Source organism: Rhinolophus ferrumequinum, chromosome 16, assembly GCF_004115265.2.
Source record: "Rhinolophus ferrumequinum isolate MPI-CBG mRhiFer1 chromosome 16, mRhiFer1_v1.p, whole genome shotgun sequence".
NCBI lineage: Eukaryota > Metazoa > Chordata > Mammalia > Chiroptera > Rhinolophidae > Rhinolophus > Rhinolophus ferrumequinum.
In genome coordinates this window covers 30340691-30348903 of record NC_046299.1, presented here as the reverse complement: position 1 = coordinate 30348903, position 8213 = coordinate 30340691, and the positions used below count along the sequence as shown (strand labels likewise).

Sequence of the window (8213 nt, the reverse complement as noted above, 5' to 3'; positions counted from 1 at the left end):
CTAATATAACTGCCGTGGCTACACGAGCAGAAAATGGGAGCTAGCAAGAAGGTGGTGGCTGAGCTAGCAAGCGCGGATTGCAGTTAGCAAGTGGGGTTGGTTGGTTGGCAAAGAAGTGGACGGCAGGTTGAGGATCGTGTGGCTCCTGCTTCCTGTGTCTCCAACCCAGCCGCCACCGAGACTATAGTGGTATGACTCCCCTATCTATGGCTCCATGGGTGTTCCTTTTTGGCCTCACCGTGTTCTGTGTTCTTATATGGGGAGCAGGAGCTGAGACCCCGCAGGCCGCCCTGCATGACACATGGTTAGAGTCTGGGCCTCACAGCAGGACAGAGAGTGGGGCACAAGTCTGGTTTTGCATAGTCAGCAGAAGCTCTGATATCAAACTTGAATTCACACCCTTATTTTGGCAAGATTCAGTCAAGTAGTAAAAATGTGAGTCAGCTGTGTTCCTATCACTCTGCAGGGTGTTATAGGGGAACGAGGTTACATCACTTAAAGCCAGCTCCCCTAAAACTCAACTCCCTTTTGAAGTCTTTTGTACCTGTCCAGATAGTCTGTTCTTTCTGTCATCTTTTTTTGCACTCTAAAGGCTTAAACATTGATTTATCTAGGACAAAACATCTTATTCTATTTTCTAATAAGCATCTATTAATTATACAACATTTTAAGAATGATGGAACTGAGATTGTTTGTTGGTGGCAGGAAGTGCGGGAGGAGACTTCTAAAAGATCAATCTTGAGCCAGAGAGTTAAAATAATTTTCTTTTTATCAATCTCAACTCTTTTTCAGACTATGGAGAATGCAAAAGGCAAGGAGTGGAACTCTACAGAGAAATCGGGGGAAGAATATGTGACTCAGATTCAAACCCGTGTCAGTGGAAACTGGAGAGGTATATCGGGCTTTGAGCAACCCAAGTTCATTGGTTTTATCAAGAACCTCAGCAAAGGGGACCAAACAAAAAAGATCTGTGAAGGATAACAAAGCTTCCTGTCCACAGGAGAATGGAAAATACAATGATAACCTAAAAACTCAGAAAAAGATACCTAGTCCTCTGTTACTCTCTAAACTTTCACCAGTCAACCTGCTTCACCAAGACAGTGTGGGGGTCTGGTGCCAGCAGTTAAAGCCAAGCACCAGGGTCCCAAAAGAGGTGCATCTGACTGCCTCTGTGAATATGCTTACCCAATTCAAAAGAATATTCCTGTCATAGACAAGGAGGCCAAGATCCCGACATGATCACAAAGAAAATAAAAGGTGGACGAAGGGGAAATGTCTCTGGAAAAGTCTAAAAAACAATGTAGCTCCTGTCCCCGATGAGGGGGTGTCTGCCTTCAAAGAGTCTACCACTCTCCTGAAGGGAGTTAATACCATTGTAACAACAACTTTTGCCTGAAGTCTGTGTTGGCCTTCTGGACCAGAGTTGCAGCAATTGAATCTCCACAAGAGACTTAGGACATCCAGGAGCATGTGATCCATGGGAGACGTCTGCCTGTGGACATAGGTGGACTGGGTTCACCTGCTGTTTCATGCTGAACAAGCCTGGGTTTCTGAAAAACAAAGGCTAGTGAGTGCATGCATCTTCTTGCTCCCTGCCTACAATTTTCTAACAAGCTGTGCCTCAGATGTGTTTAGAGGAACAATGTGTTCATGAAAAGCCTCCAATGAGGTTAAAATACCAGGGGAAAGAGCACATTTGTGATTGTAAGTAAGGGTGGAAAGTTGACAATCAGCTTCACTGACAACTGAACCCTGGTTCTCTCCTCACCCTTCATGCTTCCTGCTTACAGGTCTCATAGACTGGTGGGTTGCAGATGGTGCCAGCAGACCCCCCACAAAGGTGCCTGCCTTGGGATGGAATACATGGGTTAGGATATGAAGAATCTTATCTTTTAAAACTGGAAAGACATCTCACAACTTACCATTTTCAGTTATTTCAGTTAATAAGGTGAAAAAGTCGTTCATACTACCAAATGTCTACCCTTTTGAAACAATAATAACCTCAACAGCTTCTAAGTGGGAACATCTTCAGCTGAACATTGTGAAGGAAATGAAATGAGTGATGAAACGTTAATAGTTCACTTCCGTGCTGGATTTCCCTCTGCAGAAAACAGACTACCTTAGGAGGTTCTCCCTTCTAATTGTAAGTGTAACAACGACTTCAAATTTTTGAGTATTTTAATCCAAAGAGAAAGCTAAGTTATTCTCTTTCCGCCCCTCTCCAAAACACAGGATTCTTAAAATACAAAACAGCACTTTCCAAGTTTTCCTAGTAAGCTGAGATTTCTTTGCTTTGGCTCTGGACTAAAACACAGGGTACTTGGCCAGTACTACTTCCCACTTGTAACTGTTTTGTATATTTTTGCTGCTTAAAAACACTTAAGGCTGTTTCAAAATCATAAATACATAACATGTTGAATTGAAAATGTGTATGCAAAATAATTTGTCAACTATTGTGTGTAGGGTAACATTCATTGCACGCGAAGTATTATTACTGTAGTTAATGTTCTCAACTCAAAGTAGGATTAAGCCAAAAAGCATGGTTTTCTTTTGCATGATTCTTTTTAAATTTTTTGTATACTTCCTAAATTTATAGTCCTGGGAGTCTTGGAAAAGATTTGACGTTTTTCACTTGACTTGTGTTTTCATAGCACTTTCCAACATTGCTTTACTGTTATGACTAGAGAATTGTCTTCCCCACTGCCCATCCCTTCCAATGAAGAGGTGAAGTAATGCACTGAAAGGGGTACTAGAATTGGAGAGTTTGTAAGCATTATGATATAGACTGGTTTGGGCAAAAATCCTCAATAAATGTTTAAGCCGAAAAGGAAAGTGATTGAGGAGCAGAATATTTCTATGGTCTCAAGAGTATCTCTCTCCTGACTGCTTGTTAGCACTCAGAATTTTTTGGTGTAATAAATAATACACATATTTTATTCCTTTAAAAAAAATGAATCATTTGATGTCCTGATTTGTGATCAGGTCACCAACAGAGATCTCTGGGAGCTAGCCCAGGTGTAGTACCCATTCTCCGCAGTGCCACAAAATAAAGCTAACACCTAAAGACTATGGAGAGCTTACTTTAACAGACCTTCTGTTAAGTAGTATCTCCTTGTAAGTTCACAACTCAGGACGTTGAGTTTCCTGAGGGTAGATGTGTTGTCTTGTCGCTGTTGAATCACCGTCTCTTATTACTTTAACTGGCAAACAGCAGGTCTGCAGTAACTCATTGTTAAATGAATGAATGAAGGGTATCAGATACTTAATGCCATTTCACCTTCTCTCAGCCTCCGGTCTCTTGTTCCAGATGCTGCAGAGACCAGCCCTACAGTAGGCTCTGAGCAACTTCACACGAGCACAAAGGATATGCCTCACCTGCACTCCATACTTGCTGCTTCTGGCCTTGGGGCTTCCCTTTAGACACAAAGGTCCAAGCACCATGGAAACTCTCATGTGTTTATGGGGGAGTTAACACCTCCTGGATATAACTTTGACCAATGGGAGACAGGAATCAATGAATAAATTCTGCTACCTTTCTTCTCTCCAACGGACTATTCAGATACAGATTTTATTTGTTTGGGTTGTTTTTTTGTTTGTTTTGCTTATTGTTTTTTTTTTGGAAGATAGTCATGATGATCCCATAGAATGAAACAATTAGCAGCAACCGACTCAGGAACATAACCTTCTTATTGGCACACTCTCCCTACCTCACTTTTTTTGACTCTCTATCCTGCTCCCTAAGCTCACAATTCCTAATTAAAAACAAAACTGAAAAAATAGCACATAAGCCCTTTATCTCAGGCTCTTCTTCCTGGAGAGCCCAGACTAAGACAAAGGAAGTGAATCTACTTTTAAATACTTTGTCTAAAAACATAATCCAGTTGAATTATTATACACTGGGCCATCTTATTTTAATTGCTCAATTCAAATCAAAAGGAATGCTGGATCTCATCTTCCAGAATCACATAACCAACCAGCCCGGGTACCAATGGTAGCTATTTATGTAAGCTGTGGGAACAGGCCCAAAGGTGGCTGGGCCGCCATCTGATTCCTGCAATAGTCTTATTTCTCCACAAGAAGTACTGCCTCTATGGTATTCTTTGAAGATAGAAGGATGTGATATTGTGTCAGGGTTCATCTCAGAATGCTTAAAAGTAAATGGTGACACAGGGATGCCTGCAGTTAATGTCTGAAAAATTATACAAATCACTGGAAGTTATCAATTCTACTAAAAAGCAGCAAACCGAAGAATGAACTGATAGAGCAAACAACTAGCAGTAATAAGAAAATAATAGATGTTATTTTCTTTTCTAATATTTCCTGAATATTTACTCTGTGCCAGGTCAGGGTTCATCATATCAGATGTTCACAAAAGCCCTACGATAGCATTATTTTTAATTTCTAGGTATCTGAAGGGTTCACAAGTTATAACTTACCCAAGTTCTCACTGCTAGGAAGGCGAAGATGCCAGCCAATTTCCAGGCTTTTTTTAATATGAGAGAGAACTCTCTCTGTTTAAGCCAGTGTTGTGTTGGTGGTTTCTGTTACTTGTAGCTGAAATTAATTATAAGTGTTACACTTACCTAATTACAAGGCATTTCTTGATATTTTAGTTCAAGCCCCAATCCAGAAACAAGGGGAAATATACCCTGGTAGACACCCTAACCTGCTGCCATAAGATACTCTTCCCAGTATGCATCAGAAAAAGGAACATCAACAAACATCTTATACACAAAAGGTATATCACAGAAAAAAAAAAATCCCACAAGACAAGTTTTTCAGTGTTCCAAGGCTTTTTATAGGTATCATGACTGTATTTTCTCCCCTGATCCCAAAACTGACACACAGGAAGTGATAAATATGAATGTACTTAGAGATTTTCAATAGGACTGTCGGACAAAGCATATTTCACTCATTTATTCTTTGAAAGCCAGGTATTAAGCCCAGGGAAGCTACAGAGATGAAAAGGTGAGACCTGCCCTGTAGGAGGCCTAGGGTCTAGAGAAAGAGGTGCGCAGGAGACAACCTACCCACGTCAGTGTGAGATGTTGCAGCTCAGGGAGCACAGATGAGGGTGCCTGATCCATCCAGTTTTGAGGGAGGCAGGAAGGCTTCCTGTAGGAGGTGATGCCCGAGTGAGTCCTAAGAGTTGAGATGTGTCCCTGGGAAAATAAATCTGGGTAGGGGGTAGCAGGAGGGGCAGGGAGAGAGACCAGGAGGCATACAGCATGGGGTGACAGGGAACATGGGGAGGAGGAGAGGCCACGGCTAATAAGCAGGAGCCGCATTGTGAAGGCTCGGCTTTCAGGTGTCTAGATCACCGGGAAACCTACACAGAGCGTGGAAGGGTCTGGAAAAGAGGAGTACGATGAGCATAGTCGTAGTTCAGATAGGTCTCTAAGATGCCCTTCCTGGGTGAGCTCTCCGACCCTTCCTGCTCTGACACTATGAATCAAGGAACAGGTGCAATGTGTTTTGGTGGTGTTGTTTGTTGTTTTTAATAACAATAAGTTGTTTGAATTTAGGCTGATAGGAACCTGAAAATAATTCTTGCTCTCATTTGGAAAGCTAACTTGGCTCACTGAACATTCATGCGTGACATGCCTGATTCTGTTCCCTTGGGTCGTGCCTGGTGGACGTAACTAAGTCAGGAAAGCAGACGCATGGGATGCATTTTGGCTGCCAATTCAAGCAGAAGCCAGAAGCAAGGGCTGAAGTAGAGAAAAGGTTAAGGCTCAAGATTCAGGGTTAGGGTTCAGTGATAGTAAGTTATCTGCTGCAGGGACGGAGGACCCAACAGGTGCCAACACTCACCCCATCAGATGGTACCTCTAAAGGGCATGGGATCTGGTTTGGACTCCCAATGGCCCCTGCTATAATGAAGAAGCCCCTACACCTTCCCTCACCACCTCCACTGACACTGACACTGGCCAAGGTGTGGGACCCTCCTCAATAATTCTATGCCTCCTTTTCCAGAGTAAGAAGTAGGAAGCCAAGTGTGAGGCAGGGACTCGGCTTTGTTCACAGTTGTATCCTCTATGCCTAGTATGGTACTGAGCACTTGATAGGTACTCAGGAAATATTTGTGAAGTAAACAGACAAATATATCTGTCAACTGGGCCTTTGCATAGTTATTAAACAATGGCAAACGTCATGTTTACTGTGTGTTCTAAGAATTTTGCAAATATTTTATTCTCAACACAACATTATAAGGGAAGTACACCTTTTTTACAGATGAGAAAAATTAGGCACAGAGAGGTTAAGTGACTTGCCTAAGGTCACACAGCTATAAGTATATATTGTATCAACAACAAAAAAATTAGTATTTGTTAAACGCATATTACCATTTCTGGTACCTTTGAGATTCCATTGTTTTTTCAATTTGGGGTACTTGTCGGTTTTAGTTGTTGATAAGGTAGCGTTATTAACAGATAAAGATAAAATTGCTCATCTTCTGGATATGAATTGCAATTCAAACACAGGAGGAAGAGAGTGAGACTAGAGTGGGGGGAAACCTTAAAATCCTCCAGCACAGTCCCATTAGCCTTAAAATAAAACCCAAGTGCCCAGCCTTGGCCTATTTGATTAGGCCCCAAACCTTGTTTCGTCTGGTCACTGAGGTCTCTTTCACACTGGACAGCTTTCTGCTCTCGAGACAGGCCAACTGTGTGCCCTTCTCATGAGCTATGCCCCTGCTGTTCCCGCTGCTGGATATACGCTTCCCCAGGTTTTCTCCTGGCTAGATAACATCTCAGCTTGCATGTCACTCCTTGTTGAGACCTTTCTCAACAAGAGCACTCAGTCTAAAGAACTATACCCCAGCCCCCACCCCACCTCTAGCTGACCAGTCATTCTCTCTCTGTCCCATTAACCTGCTTCATTTTCTTCATGGCACTTACCACTAGCAGAAATAATAATTTTGGTGTGCTTGTTTCCATATTTCATCTTCCCCCTTGAGAATATAAAATCCATGAGCTAGGTCAGGAACGTTGGCAGCATACAGAAGGAGTGCAATTCATATTTGCTGAAGGACAAATGATTAAACAAATTAAAAATCTTTGCCAAGCACTGGCAAACACCAAGTCACATGAGAAGAGGAACTTTGGGTGTCCATGGGCCCATATCTCAGTGCCTGAATCACGCAGGATAAAGTACTTCTGCATCAAAGCCTCACTGATAACACCCAGTTGCCCCCACTCCCCGAAGACTCCCAAAGGCCCCCTTACAAATCTGAGAGATCAAATTGGGAGTCTTGGGCATGAGGCAGATGACTGTGACATCAAACCAAGAGAAGGTTTAGCAACACCAAGAATGCTGGAAATCTGTGGAGCTGCTTCCAAGGTTCCTGGGGGAAAAAAGATTTGGTGCCACCTCTAGTTATCAACAGGGAGGGTGGTTGTTCTTGTTTCAGTTTTATATACTGGGGTGTAGCATAAGATTTTACATGGGGGAAAAAACAAAATATTCCTTTGATTTAAGAAACAGTTTGAAAACCACTTCTTTAGAGAATTTTTCCTCATTGTGTACAGAGTGAAAGGGCTAGAGGAAAATTTTTTTTTTTTTTTTTTTTTTTTTTTTTTACTGAGGTCTTTCTCAATATTCAGAATAAAAATTTTAAATGTTGTCCTTCCCAGGTAGAAATTTGAAAACTTCAAGGCCAGGCACCCTGCCCGTGGACCCAGGGAGTTACACACGTTCACCCCTCCACTTACCCTTCTCTCCTCACCAAGTGGCAAGGAGTGCTCGTTGCCCACTCCAGACAAAATACATTGGAAACTCAAACATGCGACCGACGTGGGTGATTTTTTTCCTTCAGGAAGAGAAACCAGGAAGATAATTGCCCTAGAAATAACTCAATCAACGGCCATCATACGCCCGACCCCACCAGGTGCCCACGCTTCCTAGCTGGAAGGGAATGACACACTTGCTAGCAGCTAGTGATGCATGCCAGTGTCCCAGAAGGCTTAGGTGAAAAGTCTGCTCACAGCCATCGGAATGATTTGGAATGTTGAGCTGAAAATAAACTCCTTCCTCTCGTTTGCACTTCGTGTCTTTCAACTCCCAAGGTGCCACTTCCCCTGCTGCTAGGTGGAGAGTGGAAGAGATTTTTATAGCCATGTTCCCCAGCAGCACAGGCCCAGAAGTACAGAGCAGCTGCCCCCACACCTCCATGCTGTGACTGCCACCTCACAGCTGCTAGGCTAGAGATAATT

At 42.7% G+C, this 8213-nt stretch overlaps 1 long non-coding RNA gene across 1 annotated transcript; it reads right to left on the bottom strand.

Annotated features, from left to right (window-relative positions):
* Positions 1-775: 775 nt before the first annotated feature.
* On the bottom strand, positions 776-7819 carry LOC117035804 (uncharacterized). Its single transcript, XR_004425270.1, has 5 exons — positions 7713-7819; positions 6900-7024; positions 5031-5162; positions 4437-4554; positions 776-1550 (listed from the first exon to the last, which is right to left on the bottom strand). It is a non-coding gene; the product is annotated as an uncharacterized LOC117035804 (long non-coding RNA).
* Between the last annotated feature and the right edge of the window lie 394 nt (positions 7820-8213).